We start from the raw sequence: 18673 nt of genomic DNA, 5'->3' as shown, positions 1-18673 counted from the left end.
CTCTGGGGCCTTCTCCCGTAAACGGGCTCCCTCTAGGGCCTTTTCCCTCACGATATCTCCAATCCTATCATCGTATACATATACATCGTCAGTCACAACCAACTCCCATCCTTCAAAAACATCATCATATTCACCACTTAATAAAAACATGCATATACGTAATTTTTCCTTTAAACCAAGCATGCAACGTATATTTTCATAAATTCTTAAAAATCGTGATCATGATGCATAAAACTTTAAAATATAGTAAATTTGTGCTCATGGCGCTGCCAGGACCAACATCTAACCCCGGGTGCAAAATGACCATTTTGCCCCTGGAAACCCAAAAATTACCATTTTGCCCTTGGACGTAAAATTTCACGTTTTTGACATTTTCTTAATATCATTGACTCTAACATGTCCCAAATAATTATTTAAGCCTACAAAAATTTTCCCATATTTTTATTTGGCTTAAATCGATGAATTTTAAATTAATTTTTAAACATAACATATTAACGCACTTTAATCCCGAATTAAACCAAACCTTAGCATAAAATTCCCAAATTAAAAACTCAGACTTCTTATAATTATTTGACCTTAAATATAATTTTTCATAATTTAATAAAGCTTAAATCTAGTGTTTCAATTAATTCTGTAATTAACGTTTCGTGTTGCGATTAAATCCCGGATAAATCCAAAACTCATTATTTTGATCCGAAGCTTACCAAATTCCTTAAAATATCCCAAAACATATTTAAAAGCATCCCTAGACGTAAAATCGAGCCCATTTTATAACTTAACCGAATTGTTTTAAAACTTGGACCGGTGTCTCGGTTTTAACCCGAATCGACTCGAAACTTAACCATATTTTTCTTAACTTTTTACCACACCTAATAAACACTTAAAAGGCCTTATAAACATCCAGACCCGTCGCTTAAACCATTCGATCAGGCCTTACAAGATGCTGGAAATCAGCCTCTTCCCCTTTCGCCTACCCTACTACACTACCTCCCTATTCTCGCGTCTTAGCCCAACACCGATGGAATCAGGCACGTCTCAGCCTTTCCTAGACCACCATAGGGCTCCCCTGAACCTACTGCACCCACGCCATCAGCCTCATGAATCAGGCGTAGATCACCCTATCGCTACACTCCCCACAACACCAATCGAACCCAACTCGTCCAACTCTTTCCTTGCGGCTTCTAGGACAAGACCAGCAGCGTTCGCGCATTTCCAGACCATGATTCAGACCCACCAGAGACTGTTGAAGGTCTAGAGTCGCCCTTGCACCACCAGACTTCACCTACCCACCGATCTAGACAAAGAAAACGAGAAACCCCAAGCCGCTACACATCTCGGCCTTCACTCCAAACCTACCGAACCTTACACCAGCCTCATGACTCCACTAACCTGCTCTAAACGGTCCCTTAGCATCAACAAAATGGCAGCCTCCTTGCACAATTCAAGAAAATGTGAGACTTGAAACAAAAAGAATGCAATAAACACAAGAAAATCAAAGATCTTCCATAGACAAGCTTGGATCGAAACTTTTCATGCATGAACACCAAACTCAGTATATAAAACGTGTATGATGCAGAAGAATGATATAAAGCGTGCCTGGTGAAAATATTTCGCAAGAAAACCGAAGAACGAGCGTCGGAAATCAAGTCGGAGAATTTTCTTACGCCTTGAATGGAAATGGCCGTGCTTTCAGCTGCTGGGATTTCTATGAAAATGTTGAGATGGGAGTGAGGGTGTCGGATGATTGGGGAGGGTAATGTTAGGTGTAGTGGGTCCATAGGGATTTATTATGTAGTTAATTAAAATATAATAGGCCATAAGTTTCTAATTAAAGATTTAAAAAGAATTTTAAGCCCAACAAGCTTAAAAGTAGTCTCATTAAGTCCAAACACACTCCCGAAAAATATTTCGTGATGAAAAATTTTTGAAAATATTAACCGAACCCTCAAAAAGTCTCCTAATTCGATAAAATTTGCTTACCGGGTAAAAATAAAATTCTGTAGATAAAAATACCCAATAAATCTCAATTCTTGAAAAACACCTTTAAAACATCTTGTATTAATTAATAGAACTTAATCGTGTAATAAAAATAATTTTCTTGAAAATTCTCCGGTCTCTGATCCTCGTTCAAGAGCGAAATGCAACTTAAAAACCTTAATGCATGAACTTATAAAATGTATGGAATAAATTCTACCATGCATGAATTATGCATAAAATGCATAAAAATAATTAAACACAATTTAATAAAATAAAAATACATTTTATGCTTTAAAAGAATTTAATGAAATACCGAAGAATTTAATAATTTGCATGCATGTGGTTTACGTGGACTTTTCGATTTTCGAGACGTTACACGCCGCACTGCTCTCGCCCAATCAGAACCAAGAAGTTAAGCGTTCTGGCGCGATGGCAGAGCTAGGATGGGTGACCTCCCTGGAAAGTCCTCGTGTCGCGACCGTTTACGTAAATTATAGCTAAAACTGTTGAAATAATTGTTTTTAATGAGTTAACCGTCTCCGGAGTAATCTGCGTCATACCCTTCCGCACAGAACCGGCTCACGACAACAAAAATCCCTAAATGTTCCCAGAAAATAGAAAAAAAAATAGGAAAAAAAATTAGCGAATGTAAAGCTATTATTATGCCTGCGATACGATAAAATGGAACTGGAATCCAATTTCGGACATTCTAAGCGGATTTCTTGAGAAAACGGAAGCTTAACAGAAGCGGAAAATCACAAATTAGAGGGTCTTAGAGAAAGAATTCGGCTAAAATCTCGCCAGCTCATTGTGGAGTAATGAGTCACGTTCGTTTGCCCGTTTACAATCAAATTAGCCTACAATTTTGTTCAAATCCGGCAGTGCCCGAGCTACGTTGATTTCACATGTCTTATCTGGTCCCGATGAAGATTCAGATGATTTGGGCCGAAAATCGTCTGTCAACAAGTAATCAAAAATAAAAAAACACGAAAAGGGGTGCAACACGAGGACTTCCAAGGGGGTCACCCATCCTAGTACTGCTCTCGCCCAAGCACGCTTAACTTCGGAGTTCTGATGGGATCCGGTGCATTAGTGCTGGTATGATCGCACCCGACATTGAGTGGGATGTTTATTCTTATATCCCTAGAGTACTTGTGGAGCGGGCGGCGATGGACAACACGCGGCACTGCTCTCGCCCAATCAGAACCATGAAGTTAAGCGTTCTGGCGCGATGGCAGATCTAGGATGGGTGACCTCACTGTGAAGTCCTCGTGTCTCGACCGTTTACGTAAATTATAGCTAAAACTGTCGAAATAATTTTTTTTAATGAGTTAACCGTCTCTGGTGTAATCTGCGTCATACCCTTCCGCCCAAAACCGGCTCACGACAAAAAAAATCGCTAAATGTTCCCTTGAAATAGAAAAGAAAAATAAGAAGAAGAAAATAGCGAATGTAAAGCTATTATTATGCCTTGGATACTATAAATAGAACCGTAATCGAATTTCGGACTTCCTAAAAGGATTTTTCAAGGAAACGGAAGCTTAACAGAAGCGTAAAATCGCAAATTAGAGGGTCTTGGAGAAGGAATTCGGCTAAAATCTCACCAGCTCATTGCGGAGTAACGAGTCTCGTTCGTTTGCCCGTTTACAATCAAATTAGGCTACAATTTTGTCAAAATCCGGCAGTGCCCGAGCTACGTTTATTTCACATGTCTTATCTGCTCCCGATCGAGATTCAGATGGTTTGAGCTCAAAATCGTCTGCCAACAAGTAATCAAAAATAGAAAAACACGAAAAAGAGTGCAACACAAGGACTTCCCAGGAGGTCACCCATCCTAGTACTGCTTTCGTCCAAGCACGTTTAAATTCGAAGTTCTGATGGGATCCAGTGCATTAGTGCTGGTATGATCGCACACGACATTGATTGGGATATTTATTCTTATTTACCTCGAATACGTGTGAAGCGGGAGGCGATGGACAACCCCTGGCACTGCTCTCGCCCAATCAGAACCATGAAGTTAAGCGTTCTGGCGTGATGGCAGAGCTAGGATGGGTGACCTCCCTGGGAAGTCCTCGTGTCGCGACCGTTTACGTAAATAATGGATAAAACAGTCGAAATAATTGTTTTTAATGAGTTAACCGTCTCCGGAGTAATCTGCGTCATACCATTCCGCACAGAACCGGCTCACGGCAACAAAAATCACGAAATGTTCCCAGAAAATAGAAAAAAAAATAAGAAGAAGAAAATAGCGAATGTAAAGCTATTATTATGCCTGAGATACGATAAAATAGAACGGAATCGAATTTCGGACTTCCTAAGCGGATTTCTCGAGGAAACGGAAGCTTAACAGAAGCGGAAAATCGCAAATTAGAGGGTCTTAGAGAAGTAATTCGGCTAAAATCTCGTCAGCTCATTGCGGAGTAACGAGTCTCGTTCGTTTGCCTGATTACAATCAAATTAGGCTACAATTTTGTCCAAATCTGGCAGTGCCCGAGCTACGTTGATTTCACATGTCTTATCTGCTCTCGATCGCGATTCAGACGATTTGAGCCGAAAATCGTCTGTCAACAAGTAATCAAAAATTGAAAAACACGAAAAGGGGTGCAACACGAGGACTTTCCAGGGGTTCACCCATCATAGTACTGCTCTCGCCCAAGCACGCTTAACTTCGAAGTTCTGATAGGAACCGGTGCATAAGTGCAGGTATGATCACACCCGACATTGAGTGGGATGTTTATTCTTATATCCCTCGACTACGAGTGGAGCGGGCGGCGATGGACAACACGCGGCACTGCTCTCGCCCAATCAGAACCATGAAGTTAAGCGTTCTGGCGCGATGGCAGAGCTAGGATAGGTGACCTCCCTGGGAAGTCCTCGTGTCGCAACCCTTTACGTAAATTATGGATAAAACAATCGAAATAATTGTTTTTAATGAGTTAACCATCTCCGCCGTAATATGCGTCACACCCTTCCGCACAGAACCTGCTCAAGACAACAAAAATCGCTAAATGTTCCCAGAAAAATAGAAAAAAAAATATGAAGAATAAAATAGCGAATGTTAAGCTATTATTATGCCTGGGATACGATAAAATGGAACTGGAATCGAATTTCGGACATTCTAAGCGGATTTCTTGAGAAAACGGAAGCTTAACAGAAGCGGAAAATCACAAATTAGAGGGTCTTAGAGAAAGAATTCGGCTAAAATCTCGCCAGCTCATTGTGGAGTAATGTGTCACGTTCGTTTGCCCGTTTACAATCAAATTAGCCTACAATTTTGTTCAAATCCGGCAGTGCCCGAGCTACGTTGATTTCACATGTCTTATCTGGTCCCGATCAAGATTCAGATGATTTGAGCCGAAAATCGTCTGTCAACAAGTAATCAAAAATAGAAAAACACGAAAAGGGGTGCAACACGAGGACTTCCAAGGGGGTCACCCATCCTAGTACTGCTCTCGCCCAAGCACGCTTAACTTCGGAGTTCTGATGGGATCCGGTGCATAAGTGCAGGTATGATCACACCCGACATTGAGTGGGATGTTTATTCTTATATCCCTTGAGTACGTGTGGAGCGGGCGACGATAGACAACAAGCGACACTGCTCTCGCCCAATCAGAACCATGAAGTTAAGCGTTCTGGCGCGATGACAGAGCTAGGATGGGTGACCTCCCTTGGAAGTCCTTGTGTCGCGACCGTTTACAGTAAATTATAGCTAATACAGTCGAAATAATTGTTTTTAATGAGTTAACCGTCTCCGGAGTAATCTGCGTCATACCCTTCCGCACAGAACATGTTCAAGACAACAAAAATCGCTAAATGTTCCCAGAAAATAGAAAAAAAAAATAAGAAGAAGAAAATAGCAAACTGTAAAGCTATTATTATGCCTGAATATGATAAAATGGAACCGAAATCGAATTTAGAACTTCCTAAGCGGATTTCTCGAGGAAATGGAAGCTTAACAGAAGCGGAAATCGTAAATTAGAGGGTCTTAGAGAAGGAATTCGTCTAAAATCTCGTCAGCTCGTTGCGGAGTAATGAGTCTCGTTCGTTTGCCCGTTTACAATCAAATTAGGCTACAATTTTGTCCAAATCCAGCAGTGACCGAGCTACGTTGATTTCACATGTCTTATCTGGTCCCGATCGAGATTCAGATGATTTGAGCCGAAAATCTTCTGTCAACAAGTAATCAAAAATAGATTAACACGAAAAGAGGTGCAACACGAGGACTTCCCAGGGGTTCACCCATCATAGTACTGCTCTCGCCCAAGCATGCTTAACTTCGGAGTTCTTATGGGATCCGGTGCATTAGTGCTGGTATGATCGCACCTGACATTGAGTGGGATGTTTATTCTTATATCCCTCGAGTACGTGCGGCGCGGGCGGCGATGGACAACACGCGGCACTGCTCTCGCCCAATCAAAACCATGAAGTTAAGCGATCTGGCGCGATGGCAGAGCTAAGATGGGTGACCTCCCAGGGAAGTCCTCGTTTCGCGACCATTTACGTAAATTATGGATAAAACATATGAAATAATTGTTTTTAATGAGTTAAACGTCTCCGGAGTAATATGCGTCATACCCTTCCGCACAGAACCTGCTCAAGACAATGAAAATCGCTAAATGTTCCCAGAAAATAAAAAAAAATAAGAAGAAGAAAATAGCGAAAATTGCGGAGTAATGAGTCTCGTTCGTTTGCCCGTTTACAATCAAATTGGGCTACTATTTTGTCCAAATTCGGCAGTGCCCGAGCTACGTTAATTTCAAATGTCTTATCTGGTCACGACCGAGATTCAGAAGATTTGAGACGAAAATCGTCTGTTAACAAGTAATAAAAAATAGAAAAACATGAAAAGGAGTGCAACACGAGGACTCCCCACGGGGTCACCCATCCTAGTACTGCTCTCGACCAAGCACGCTTAACTTCAGAGTTCTGATGGGATTCGGTGCATTAGTGCTGGTATGATCGCACCCGACATTGAGTGGGATGTTTATTCTTATATCCCTCGATTACGTGTCGAGCGGGCGGCGATGGACAACACACGGCACTGCTCTCGCCCAATCAGAACCATGAAGTTAAGCGTTCTGGCGCGATGGCAGAGCTAGGATGGGTGACCTCACTGTGAACTCCTCGTGTCTCGACTGTTTACGTAAATTATAGCTAAAACTGTCGAAATAATTGTTTTTAATGAGTCAACCGTCTCTGGTGTAATCTGCGTCATACCCTTCCGCACAAAACCGGCTCACGACAAAAAAAAATCGCTAAATGTTCCAAGAAATAGAAAAGAAAAATAAGAAGAAGAAAATAGCGAATGTAAAGCTATTATTATGCCTGGGATACGATAAAATAGAACCGGAATCGAATTTCGGACTTCCTAAACGGATTTTTCGAGGAAACGGAAGCTTAACAGAAGCGTAAAATCGCAAATTAGAGGGTCTTGGAGAAGGAATTCGGCTAAATTCTCGCCAGCTCATTGCGGAGTAATGAGTCTCGTTTGTTTGCCCGTTTACAATCAAATTAGGCTACAATTTTGTCCAAATCCGGCAGTGCCCGAGCTACGTTGATTTCACATGTCTTATTTGGTCCCGATCGAGATTCAGATGATTTGAGTCGAAAATCGTCTGTCAACGAATAATCTAAAATAGAAAAACACGAAAAGGGATGCAACACGAGGACTTCCCAAGGGGTCATCCCATCCTAGTACTATTTCGCCCAAGCACGCTTAACTTCGGAGTTCTGATGGGATCCGGTGCATTAGTGCTGGTATGATCGCACCTGACATTGAGTGGGATGTTTATTCTTATATCCCTCGAGTACGTGTGGCGCGGACAGCGATGGACAACAAGCGGCACTGCTCTCGCCCAATCAGAACCATGAAGTTAAGCATTCTGGCGCGATGGCAAAGCTAGGATAGGTGACCTCCCTGGGAAGTACTCGTGTCGCGATCGTTTACGTAAACTATGGATAAAACAGTCGAAATAATTGTTTTTAATTAGTTAACCGTCTCCGGAGTAATATGCGTCATACCCTTCCGCACAGACCCTGCTCAAGACAATAAAAATAGCAAAATGTTCCCAGAAAATAGAAAAAAAAAATAAGAAGAAGAAAATAGCGAATGAAAAGCTATTATTATGACTGGGATACGATAAAATGGAATCGGAATCGAATTTCGGACTTCCTAAACGGATTTCTCGAGGAAACGGAAGCTTAACAGAAGCGGAAAATCGCAAATTAAAGGGGCTTAGAGAAGGAATTTGGCTAAAATCTCGCCAGCACATTGCGGAGTAATGAGTCTCGTTTGTTTGCCTGTTTACAATCAAATTAGGCTATAATTTTGTCCAAATTCGGCAGTGCCCGAGCTACGTTGATTTCATATGTCTTATCTGGTCCCGATCGAGATTCAGATGATTTGAGACGAAAATTGTCTGTCAACATGTAATCAAAAAAAGAAAAACACGAAAAGGGGTGCAACACGAGGACTTCCCAGGGGGTCACCCATACTAGTACTGCTCACGGCCAAGCACGCTTAACTTCGGAGTTCTGACGGGATTCGGTGCATTAATGATGGTATGATCGCACCCGACATTGAGTGGGATGTTTATTCTTATATCCTTTGAGTACGTGTGGAGCGGGCGGCGATGGACAACACGCGGCACTGCTCTCGCCCATTCAGAACCATGAAGTTAAGCGTTCTGGCGCGATGGCAGAGCTAGGATGGGTGACATCCCTGTGAAGTCCTTGTGTCTCGACCGTTTCCGTAAATTATAGCTAAAACAGTCGAAATAATTGTTTTTAATGAGTTAACCGTCTCTAGAGTAATCTGCTTCATACCCTTCCGTACAGAACCGGCTCACGATAACAAAAATCGCTAAATGTTCCCAGAAAATAGAAAAAAAATAAGAAGAAGAAAATAGCGAATGTAAAGCTATTATTATGCCTGGGATACGATAAAATGGAACCGGAATCGAATTTCGGTCTTCCTAAACGGATTTCTCGAGGAAACGGAAGCTTAACGGAACCGGAAAATCGCAAATTAGAGGGTCTTAGAGAAGGAATTCGGCTAAAAGCTCTCCAGCTCATTGCGGAGAATGAGTCTCGTTCATTTGCCCGTTTACAATCCAATTAGGCTAAAATTTTGTCCAAATCCGGCAGTGCTCAAGCTACGTTGATTTCACATTTCTTATCTAGTCTCGATCGTGGTTCAGATGCTTTGAGCCAAAAATCGTCGGTCAACAAGTATAAAAAATAGAAAAAAAGAAAAGGGTGCAACACGAGGACTTCCCAAGGGGTCACCCATCCTAGTACATGCTCTCGCCTAAGCACGCTTACTACGGAGTTCTGATGGGATCCGGTGTATTAGTGCTGGTATGATCGCACCCGACATTGAGTGGGATGTTTATTCTTATATTCCTCGAGTACGTTTGGAACGGGCGGCGATGGACAACACGCGTCACTGCTCTCGCCCAATCAGAAACATGAAGTTAAGCGTTCTGGCGCTATGGCAGAGCTAGGATGGGTGACCTCCCTGGGAAGTCCTCATGTCGCGACCGTTCACATAAATTATAGCTAAAACAGTCAAAATAATTGTTTTTAATGAGTTAACCGTCTCCGGTGTAATCTTCGTCATATCTTTCCGCACAGAACCGCTCACGACAAAAAAAATCGCAAAATGTTCCTAGAAAATAGAAAAAAATAAGAAGAAGAAAATAGCGAATGTAAAGCTATTATTTTGCCTGGGTTACGATAAAATTGAACCGGAATCGAATTTCGGACTTCCTAAACAGATTTCTCGAGGAAAGGAAGCTTAACAGAAGCGGAAAATCGCAAATTAGAGGGTCTTAGAGAAGGAATTCGGATAAAATCTCGCCAGCTCATTGCGGAGTAATTAGTCTCGTTCATTTTCTCGTTTACAATCGAATTAGCCTACAATTTTGTCCAAATCCGGCAGTGCCCGAGCTACGTTGATTTCACAGGTCTTATCTGGTCCTGATCCAGATTCAGATGATTTGAGCCGAAAATCATCTGTGAACAAGTAATCAAAAATAGAAAAACACGAAAAGGGGTGCAACACGAGGACTTCCCGGGGGGTCACCCATCCTAGTACTGCTCTCGCCCAAGCACGCTTAACTTCCGAGTTCTGATGGGATCCGATGCATTAGTGCTGGTATGATCGCACCCGACATTGAGTGGGATGTTTATTCTTATATCCCTCGAGTACGTGTGGCTCGGGCGGCGATGGACAACAAATAAATCCTTATATTATTTCGAAAATTCTGATTCAGCCCTTTAACGTTCGTAAATTGCCCTTAGGTCCCCAATCTTTCGAAATATTTCATTTTGGTCCCTTAAATTTCGATACTTGCATGTTGATTTTATACGCCGGGACGTAAATTTTATCGGTGTTGGTTTTTCAATAAAAAAATACGAACTTTTTGGCAAATCGGCTATTTAATTCCCAAACTATTTTTACCAAAACTTTACTAATATTTTATTTAATTCTAATTAAAGACTAATGGGCTTAATTAGGGGCTTAATAGGCCTAAAGTCTTGTTAGTGTTTAATTAAGTATATAATATGTAAACCTTTCCCATAACCCAACGATTCTTTCAAAAGCACACGGCCACTCTTCTGAAAATACCTAGATTACACGGCCTACACATGCTTAAAAATTGAGGCAAACTTTCGAGCATTGCCAAAGGAAAGTCTTAGCCAAGGTTCTTGCTCCGTTCTTCTTCATCGTCAATGATTTTTCGTGCGTAAATTACGCATAGGCACACCTATTCTTCCCTTAAAACCATCATGAAATCATATTATATTTTTATGCATGAAAATTTTGGGAAACAAGTGACACTTTGAATTATTTTCGTTTTTATGCAATCCATGAAATTCCAAGCATGATTTTGATTCAAACTTTTGTCGTTTACATGTATATACGGGCTGCCATGATATAGGTTATGTTTAGGCACGATTTTGCACGGGATTTAGAGTCCTAGATAATCACCTTAACACCACACATGCAATAGAACACAAGCTGTGCAGCAACTTGCTGTCATGGAGCAAAGGGGTTCAGTTTTATGGTTGCAGGGTCTAGGGCTTGGTTGGCTAGTTCCAGTGGTTAGCCAAGGTCGTGGGTGAGTTAGGGAGAGAGTCCTAGCCATGCTAGGACTCGCGATCAAGGGCTGGGAAGGAGTCCTAGCAAGCTATGACTCCCACCCGAGAATCAAGGGGAATTGCGTGCTGGGTTCTGGGCTTGTTGCAGGCTGGTGGGCGTGGTCCTGGGGGCCTGGGTCCTTAGGGGGTGCACAACAGGTGGGTTCGGTGGCTGGGTTCGTTGGTAGGGGCAGGGAAGCTTGATCAAGAGTCCTTGTCCAACAAGGATTTCTCGGCCAGCTTATGGTAGAGGAGTATGGGGCTCGTTTTTTGGTTTTGGGTGTTTTCCGTTGGATCTTTGGGTCCAGTAGGTACTTTAGGATGTTGGTCAAGTTTTGGATCAACATGGTTCGGGGGTAACTCGTGAAAATCAAGAGATGGCTCGGGGTCGAAGATTTTGGGTCATTAGGGTTTTTAAAACTTGGGAAAATTGAAAAATAGTTCACGGGGGTCGAGTCGTGGTTCATAAGGGCTAAAATAATATAAAAAGACTAAATTCTCAACTGGTACCAACACTTAGGAATCTAGGTACTTAAGTCTGGAGGTCCTGGGTTCAAGTGTTGGGGAAGGCGAAAGAAACCACTTACCAGGGGTGAGATATTCTATGAGTGACGGTGCATGGGCATGGGCCGATGTCCATGTTGGACCATCCTAACGAACCATGACCAGTAGTGGTGCGTGGGTAAGGGCCGAGGCCTTGGTTAGTTCAGCCTAATGGCCCATGACCGTTACAAAAAAAGGCGCCTTTTTTTGTAACGATCACGGGCCATTATGCTGAACCAACAAAGGCCTCGGCCCATGCTGGACCATCCTAACGATCCATGACCAGGGAAGTCCTCGTGTCGCGACCGTTTACGTAAATTATGGATAAAACTGTCGAAATAATTGTTTTTAATGAGTTAACCGTCTCCGGAGTAATCTGCGTCATACCCTTCCGTACAGAACCGGCACACGACAACAAAAATCGCTAAATGTTCCCAGAAAATAGAAAAAAAATCCGAAAAACAATAGCGAATGTAAATTTATTATTATGCCTGGGATACGATAAAATGGAACCGGAATCAAATTTCGGACTTTCTAAGCGGATTTCTCGAGAAAACGGAAGCTTAACAGAAGCGGAAAATCGCAAATTAGAGGGTATTAGAGAAAGAATTCGGATAAAATCTCGCCAGCTCATTGCGGAGTAACGAGTCTCGTTCTTTTACCCGATTACAATCAAATTAGGCTACAATTTTATCCAAATCCGGCAGTGCCCGAGCTACGTTGATTTCACATGTCTTATCTGCTCTCGATCGTGATTCAGACGATTTGAGTTGAAAATCGTCTGCCAAAAAGTAATCAAAAATAGAAAAACACGAAAAGGAGGACTTCCCAGGGGGTCACCTATCCTAGTACTGCTCTCGCCCAAGCACGCTTAACTTCGGAGTTCTGATGGAATCCGGTGCATTAGTGCTGGTATGATCGCACCCAACATTCAATGAGATGTTTATTCTTATATCCCTCGAGTACGTGTGGAGCGGGCGGCGATGGACAACACGCAGCACTGCTCTCGCCCAATCAGAACCATGAAGTGAAGCGTTCTGGCGCGATGGCAGAGCTAGCATGGGTGACTTCCCTGGGAAGTCTTCGTGTCGCGATCCTTTACGTAAATTATGGATAAAACAAAAGAAATAATTGTTTTTAATGAGTTAACCGTATCCAGCGTAATCTGCGTGATACCCTTCCGCACAGAACCGGCTCACGACAACAAAAATCGCTAAATGTTCCCAGAAAATGGAAAAAAAATAAGAAGAAGAAAATAGCGAATGTAAAGCTATTATTATGCCTGTGTACGACAAAATGGACCGGAATCGAATTTGGACTTCCTAAGCGGATTTCTCGAGGAAACGGAAGCTTAACAGAAGCGGAAAATCGCAAATTAGGGGGTCTTAAAGAAGGAATTCGGCTAAAATCTCGTCAGCTAATTGCGGAGCAATGAGTCTCGTTCATTTGCCCGTTTACAATCAAATTAGGCTTCAATTTTGTCCAAATCCGGCAGTGCCCGAGCTACGTTGATTTCACATGTCTTATCTGCTCTCGATCGTGATTCAGACGATTTGAGTTGAAAATCGTCTGCCAAAAAGTAATCAAAAATAGAAAAACACGAAAAGGAGGACTTCCCAGGGGGTCACCTATCCTAGTACTGCTCTCGCCCAAGCACGCTTAATTTCGGAGTTCTGATGGAATCCGGTGCATTAGTGCTGGTATGATCGCACCCGACATTCAATGAGATGTTTATTCTTATATCCCTCGAGTACGTGTGGAGCGGGCGGCGATAGACAATACGCAGTACTGCTCTCGCCCAATCAGAACCATGAAGTTAAGCGTTCTGGCGCGATGACAGAGCTAGGATGGGTGACTTCCCTGGGAAGTCCTCGCGTCGCGACCCTTTACGTAAATTATGCATAAAACAATTGAAATAATTTTTTTTAATGAGTTAACCGTCTCCGGCGTAATCTGCGTCATACCCTTCCGCACAGAACCGGCTCACGACAACAAAAATCGCTAAATGTTCCCAGAAAATGGAAAAAAAAATAAGAAGAAGAAAATAGCAAATGTAAAGCTATTATTATGCCTGTGATATGATAAAATAGACCGGAATCGAATTTGGACTTCCTAAGTGGATTTCTCGAGGAAACAGAAGCTTAACAGAAGCGAAAAATCGCAAATTAGAGGGTCTTAAAGAAGGAATTCGGCTAAAATCTCGCCAGCTCACTGCGGAGTAATAAGTCTCGTTCGTTTGCCCGTTAACAATCAAATTAGGCTTCAATTTTGTCCAAATCCGGCAGTGCCCAAGCTACGTTGGTTTCACATGTCTTATCTGGTCACGATCAAGATTCAGATGATTTAAGCCGAAAATCGTCTGTCAACAAGTAATCAAAAATAGAAAATCACGAAAAGGGGCACAATACGTGTACTTCCCAGGGGGTCACCCATCCTAGTACTGCTCTCGCCCAAGCACGCTTAACTTCTGAGTTCTGATGGGATCCAGTGCATTAGTGCTGGTATGATCGCACCCAGCATTGAGTGGGATGTTCATTCTTATATCCCTCGATAACGTGTCGAGCGGGCGGCGATGGACAACACACGGCACTGCTCTCGCCCATTCAGAACCATGAAGTTAAGCGTTCAGGCGCGATGGCAGAGCTAGGATGGGTGACCTCTCTGGGAAGTTCTCGTGTCGCGACCCTTTACGTAAATTATGGATAAAACAATCGAAATAATTGTTTTTAATGAGTTAACTGTCTCCGGAGTAATCTGCGTCATACCCTTCCGCACAGAACCGGCTCACGACCTCAAAAATCGCTAAATGTTCCAAGAAAATAGAAAAAAAAATAAGAAGAATAAAATAGAGAATGTAAAGCTATCATTATGCCTGGGATACGATAAAATGGAACCGGAATCGAATTTAGGACTTCCTAAGCGGATTTCTCGAGGAAACGGAAGGTTAACAGAAGTGAAAAATCGCAAATTAGAGGGTCTTAGAGAAGGTATTCAGCTAAAATATGGCCAGCTCATTGCGAAGTAATGAGTCTCGTTCGTTTGCCTGTTTACAATCAAATTAGGCTACAATTTTGTCAAAATATGGCAGTGCCCGAGCTACGTGATTTTACATGTCTTATCTGGTCTCGATCGAAATTCAGATGATTTGAGCCAAAAATTGTCTGTCAACAAATAATCAAAAATAGAAAAACACTAAAATGGCTGCAACACGAGGACTTCCCAGTGGGTCACCCATCCTAGTACTGCTCTCGCCCAAGCACGCTTAACTTCGAAGTTCTGATGGGATTCTGTGCATTAGTGCTGGTATGATCGAACCCAACTTTGAGTGGGATGTTTAATCTTATATCCCTCGAGTATATGTGGCGCGGGCGACGATGGACATCACGCGGCACTGCTCTCTCCCAATCAGAACCATGAAGTTAAGCGTTCTGGCGCGATGGCAGATCTAGGATAGGTGTCCTCCCTGGGAAATCCTCGTGTCGCGACCGTTTACGTAAATTATAGCCAAAACAGTCGAAATAATTGTTTTTATTGAGTTAACTGTCTCAGGAGTAATCTGCGTCATACTCTTCCGCACAGAACCGGCTCACGACAACACAAATCGCTAAATGTTCCCAGAAAATAGGAAAAAAATAATAAGAAGAAAATTGCGAATGTAAAGAAATTATTTTGCCTGTGATACGATAAAATGGATCGGAATCGAATTTGGACTTCCTAAGCGGATTTTTCGAGGAAACAGAAGCTTAACAGAAGCGGAAAAAATCGCAAATTAGAAGGTCTTAGAGAAGGAATTCGGCTAAAATCTCGCCAGCTCATTGCGGAATAATGAGTCTCGTTCGGTTGCCCGTTTACAATCAAATTAGCCTACAATTTTTTCTAAATCCGGCAGTTACCGAGCTACGTTGATTTCACATGTCTTATCTGGTCCCGATCAAGATTCAGATGATTTGAGCCGAAAATCGTCTGTCAACAAGTAATCAAAAATAGAAAAACACGACACGGGGTGTAACACAAGGACTTCCCATGGGGTCACCCTTCCTAGTACTGCTCTCGCCCAAGCACGCTTAACTTCTGGGTTCTGATGGGATCCGGTGCTTTAGTGCTGGTATGATCGCACCCGACATTGAGTGGTATGTTTATTCTTATATCCCTCGAGTACGTGTGGCGCGGGCGGCGATGGACAACACGCGGCACTGCTCTCTCCCAATCAGAACCAAGAAGTTAAGCGTTCTGGCACGATGGCAGAGCTAGGATGGGTGACCTCCTTGGAATTCCTCGTGTCGCGACCGTTTACGTAAATTATAGCTAAAACAGTTGGAATAATTGTTTTTAATGCCCTTCCGCACAGAACCGGCTCACGACAACAAAAATCGCTAAATGTTCCCAGAAAATTGATAAAAAAATAAAAAGAAAAAAATAGCGAATGTAAAGCTATTATTATGCCTGAGATACGATAAAATAGAACCGGAATCAAATTTTGGACTTTCTAAACGGATTTCTCGAGGAAACGGAAGCTTAAAATAAGAGGAAAATCGCAAATTAGAGGGTCTTAGAGAAGGAATTCGACTAAAATCTCGCCAGTTCATTGCGGAGTAATGAGTCTCGTTCGTTTGCCCGTTTACAATCAAATTAGCCTACAATTTTGTCCAAATCCGGCAGTGCCTGAGCGACGTTGATTTCACATGACTTATCTGGTCCCGATCGAGATTCAGATGATTTGAGCCGAAAATCGTCTGTCAAAAAGTAATCAAAAATTGAAAAACACGAAAAGGGGTGCAACACGAGGAGTTTCCAGGGGTTCACCCATCATAGTACTGCTCTCGCCCAAGCACTCTTAACTTCGGAGTTCTGATAGGAACCGGTGCATAAGTGCAGGTATGATCACACCCGACATTGAGTGAGATGTTTAATCTTATATCCCTCGAGTACGAGTGGAGCGGGCGGCGATGGACAACACGTGGCACTGCTCTCGCCCAATCAGAACCATGAAGTTAAGCGTTCTGGCGCGATGGCAGAGCTAGGATAGGTGACCTCCCTGGGAAGTCCTCGTGTCGCGACCCTTTACGTAAATTATGGATAAAACAATCGAAATAATTGTTTTTAATGAGTTAACCGTCTCCGGCGTAATATGCGTCACACCCTTCCGCACAGAACCTGCTCAAGACAACAAAAATCGCTAAATGTTCCCAGAAAATAGAAAAAAAAATATGAAGAATAAAATAGCGAATGTTAAGCTATTATTATGCCTGGGGTACGATAAAATGGAACCGGAATCGAATTTCGGACATTCTAAGCGGATTTCTCGAGGAAACGGAAGCTTAAAAGAAGCGGAAAATCGCAAATTAGAGGGTCTTAGAGAAAGAATTCGGCTAAAATCTCACCAGCTCATTGCGGAGTAATGAGTCTCGTTCGTTTGCCCGTTTACAATCAAATTAGGCTACAATTTTGTCCAACTCCGGAAGTGCCCGAGCTACGTTGATTCCACATGTCTTATCTGGTCCCAATCGAGATTCAGATTATTTGAGCCGAAAATTGTCTGTCAACAAGTAATCAAAAATTGAAAAACACGAAAAGGGGTGCAACACGAGGACTTCCCAGGGGGTCACCCATCCTAGTACTGATCTCTCCTAAGCATGCTTAACTTCGGAGTTCTGATGGGATCCGGTTCATTAGTGCTAGTATGATCGCACCCGACATTGAGTGGGATGTTTATTCTTATATCCCTCGAGTACATGTGGCACGGGCGGCGATGGACAACAAGCTGCACTGCTCTCGCCCAATCAGAACTATGAATTTAAGCGTTCTGGCGCGATGGCAGAGCTAGGATGGGTGACCTCCCTGGGAAGTCCTCGTGTCGCGATTGTTTACGTAAATTATGGATAAAACAGTCGAAATAATTGTTTTTAATGAGTTAACCGTCTCCGGAGTAATCTGCGTCATACCCTTCCGCACAGAACCGGCTCACGACAACAAAAATCGCTAAATGTTCTCAGAAAATAGAAAAAAAATAAGAAAAAGAAAATAGCGAATGTAAATCTATTATTATGCCTGAGATACGATAAAATGGAACCAGAATCGAATTTCGGACTTCTTAAACGGATTTCTCGAGGAAACGGAAGCTTAACAGAATCGGAAAATCGCAAATTAGAGGGTCTTAGAGAATGAATTCGGCTAAAATCTCGTCAGATCATTGCGGGGTATTGAGTCTCGTTCGTTTGCCCATTTACAATCAAATTAACCTACAATTTTGTCCAAATCCGGCAGTGCCCGAGCTACATTGATTTCACATGAATTATCTGGTTCCGATCGAGATTCAGATGATTTGAGACGAAAATCGTCTATCAAAAAGTAATAAAAAATAGAAAAACATGAAAAGGGGTGCAACACGAGGAATTACTAGGGGGTCACTCATCCTAGTACTGCTCTCGACCAAGAACGCTTCACTTCGGAGTTCTGAAGGGATCTGATGCATTAGTGCCGGTATGATCGCACCCGACTTTGAGTGGGATTTTTATTCTTATATCCCTCGAGTACGTGTGGCGCGGGCGGCGATGGACAACACACGACACTGCTCTCGTCCAATCAAAACAATGAAGTTAGGCGTTCTGGCACGATGGCAGAGCGAGGATGGGTGACTTCCCTGGGAAGTTCTCGTGTCGCGACCGTTTATGTAAATTATAGCTAAAATATTCAAAATAATTGTTTTTAACGAGTTAACTGTCTCCGGAGTAATCTGCGTCATACCCTTCCGCACAGAACCGACTCACGACAACAAAAGTCGTTAAATATTCCCAGAAAATAGAAAAAAAAATAAGAAGAAGAAAATAGCGAATGTAAAGCTATTATTATGCCTGTTATACGATAAAATGGAACCAGAATCGAATTTCGGACTTCCTAAACGTATTTCTGGAGGAAACGGAAGCTTAACAGAAGTGAAAAATCGCAAATTAGAGGGTCATAGAGAAGGAATTCGGCTAAAATCTCACCAGCTCATTGCGGAGTAATTAGT

General features: G+C 42.5%; 16 non-coding genes and 2 pseudogenes across 16 annotated transcripts; all 18 read right to left on the bottom strand.

The window, feature by feature from the left end:
- Positions 1-2970: 2970 nt before the first annotated feature.
- Positions 2971-3089, bottom strand: LOC142507912 (5S ribosomal RNA). Its single transcript, XR_012806150.1, has one exon. It is a non-coding gene; the product is annotated as a 5S ribosomal RNA (ribosomal RNA).
- Positions 3090-3773: 684 nt separating this feature from the next.
- LOC142508452 (5S ribosomal RNA) lies at positions 3774-3892 on the bottom strand. Its single transcript, XR_012806663.1, has one exon. It is a non-coding gene; the product is annotated as a 5S ribosomal RNA (ribosomal RNA).
- A 683-nt stretch (positions 3893-4575) lies between these two features.
- On the bottom strand, positions 4576-4694 carry LOC142510177 (5S ribosomal RNA). The gene has a single exon (XR_012808304.1). It is a non-coding gene; the product is annotated as a 5S ribosomal RNA (ribosomal RNA).
- Positions 4695-5379: 685 nt separating this feature from the next.
- LOC142513082 (5S ribosomal RNA) lies at positions 5380-5498 on the bottom strand. Its single transcript, XR_012809047.1, has one exon. It is a non-coding gene; the product is annotated as a 5S ribosomal RNA (ribosomal RNA).
- A 685-nt stretch (positions 5499-6183) lies between these two features.
- LOC142515454 (5S ribosomal RNA) lies at positions 6184-6302 on the bottom strand. The gene has a single exon (XR_012811299.1). It is a non-coding gene; the product is annotated as a 5S ribosomal RNA (ribosomal RNA).
- A 523-nt stretch (positions 6303-6825) lies between these two features.
- Positions 6826-6944, bottom strand: LOC142506489 (5S ribosomal RNA). Its single transcript, XR_012804780.1, has one exon. It is a non-coding gene; the product is annotated as a 5S ribosomal RNA (ribosomal RNA).
- A 685-nt stretch (positions 6945-7629) lies between these two features.
- Positions 7630-7748, bottom strand: LOC142507849 (5S ribosomal RNA). The gene has a single exon (XR_012806091.1). It is a non-coding gene; the product is annotated as a 5S ribosomal RNA (ribosomal RNA).
- A 685-nt stretch (positions 7749-8433) lies between these two features.
- LOC142508301 (5S ribosomal RNA) lies at positions 8434-8552 on the bottom strand. Its single transcript, XR_012806521.1, has one exon. It is a non-coding gene; the product is annotated as a 5S ribosomal RNA (ribosomal RNA).
- A 679-nt stretch (positions 8553-9231) lies between these two features.
- On the bottom strand, positions 9232-9350 carry LOC142507726 (5S ribosomal RNA). The gene has a single exon (XR_012805974.1). It is a non-coding gene; the product is annotated as a 5S ribosomal RNA (ribosomal RNA).
- Positions 9351-10030: 680 nt separating this feature from the next.
- LOC142514176 (5S ribosomal RNA) lies at positions 10031-10149 on the bottom strand. The gene has a single exon (XR_012810083.1). It is a non-coding gene; the product is annotated as a 5S ribosomal RNA (ribosomal RNA).
- Positions 10150-12470: 2321 nt separating this feature from the next.
- On the bottom strand, positions 12471-12590 carry LOC142510029 (5S ribosomal RNA). The gene has a single exon (XR_012808169.1). It is a non-coding gene; the product is annotated as a 5S ribosomal RNA (ribosomal RNA).
- Positions 12591-13258: 668 nt separating this feature from the next.
- Positions 13259-13378, bottom strand: LOC142511347 (5S ribosomal RNA; annotated as a pseudogene).
- Positions 13379-14060: 682 nt separating this feature from the next.
- On the bottom strand, positions 14061-14179 carry LOC142515701 (5S ribosomal RNA). The gene has a single exon (XR_012811532.1). It is a non-coding gene; the product is annotated as a 5S ribosomal RNA (ribosomal RNA).
- A 683-nt stretch (positions 14180-14862) lies between these two features.
- Positions 14863-14981, bottom strand: LOC142507403 (5S ribosomal RNA). The gene has a single exon (XR_012805662.1). It is a non-coding gene; the product is annotated as a 5S ribosomal RNA (ribosomal RNA).
- Positions 14982-15664: 683 nt separating this feature from the next.
- On the bottom strand, positions 15665-15783 carry LOC142506714 (5S ribosomal RNA). The gene has a single exon (XR_012804996.1). It is a non-coding gene; the product is annotated as a 5S ribosomal RNA (ribosomal RNA).
- Positions 15784-16434: 651 nt separating this feature from the next.
- LOC142508958 (5S ribosomal RNA) lies at positions 16435-16553 on the bottom strand. The gene has a single exon (XR_012807153.1). It is a non-coding gene; the product is annotated as a 5S ribosomal RNA (ribosomal RNA).
- Positions 16554-17237: 684 nt separating this feature from the next.
- Positions 17238-17356, bottom strand: LOC142517013 (5S ribosomal RNA). The gene has a single exon (XR_012812776.1). It is a non-coding gene; the product is annotated as a 5S ribosomal RNA (ribosomal RNA).
- Positions 17357-18039: 683 nt separating this feature from the next.
- Positions 18040-18158, bottom strand: LOC142511838 (5S ribosomal RNA; annotated as a pseudogene).
- Between the last annotated feature and the right edge of the window lie 515 nt (positions 18159-18673).

The sequence above is a fragment of the Primulina tabacum genome, chromosome 10 (genome assembly GCF_025594145.1).
Source record: "Primulina tabacum isolate GXHZ01 chromosome 10, ASM2559414v2, whole genome shotgun sequence".
Lineage (NCBI taxonomy): Eukaryota > Viridiplantae > Streptophyta > Magnoliopsida > Lamiales > Gesneriaceae > Primulina > Primulina tabacum.
This window is presented reverse-complemented; position numbering and strand designations above follow the sequence as displayed.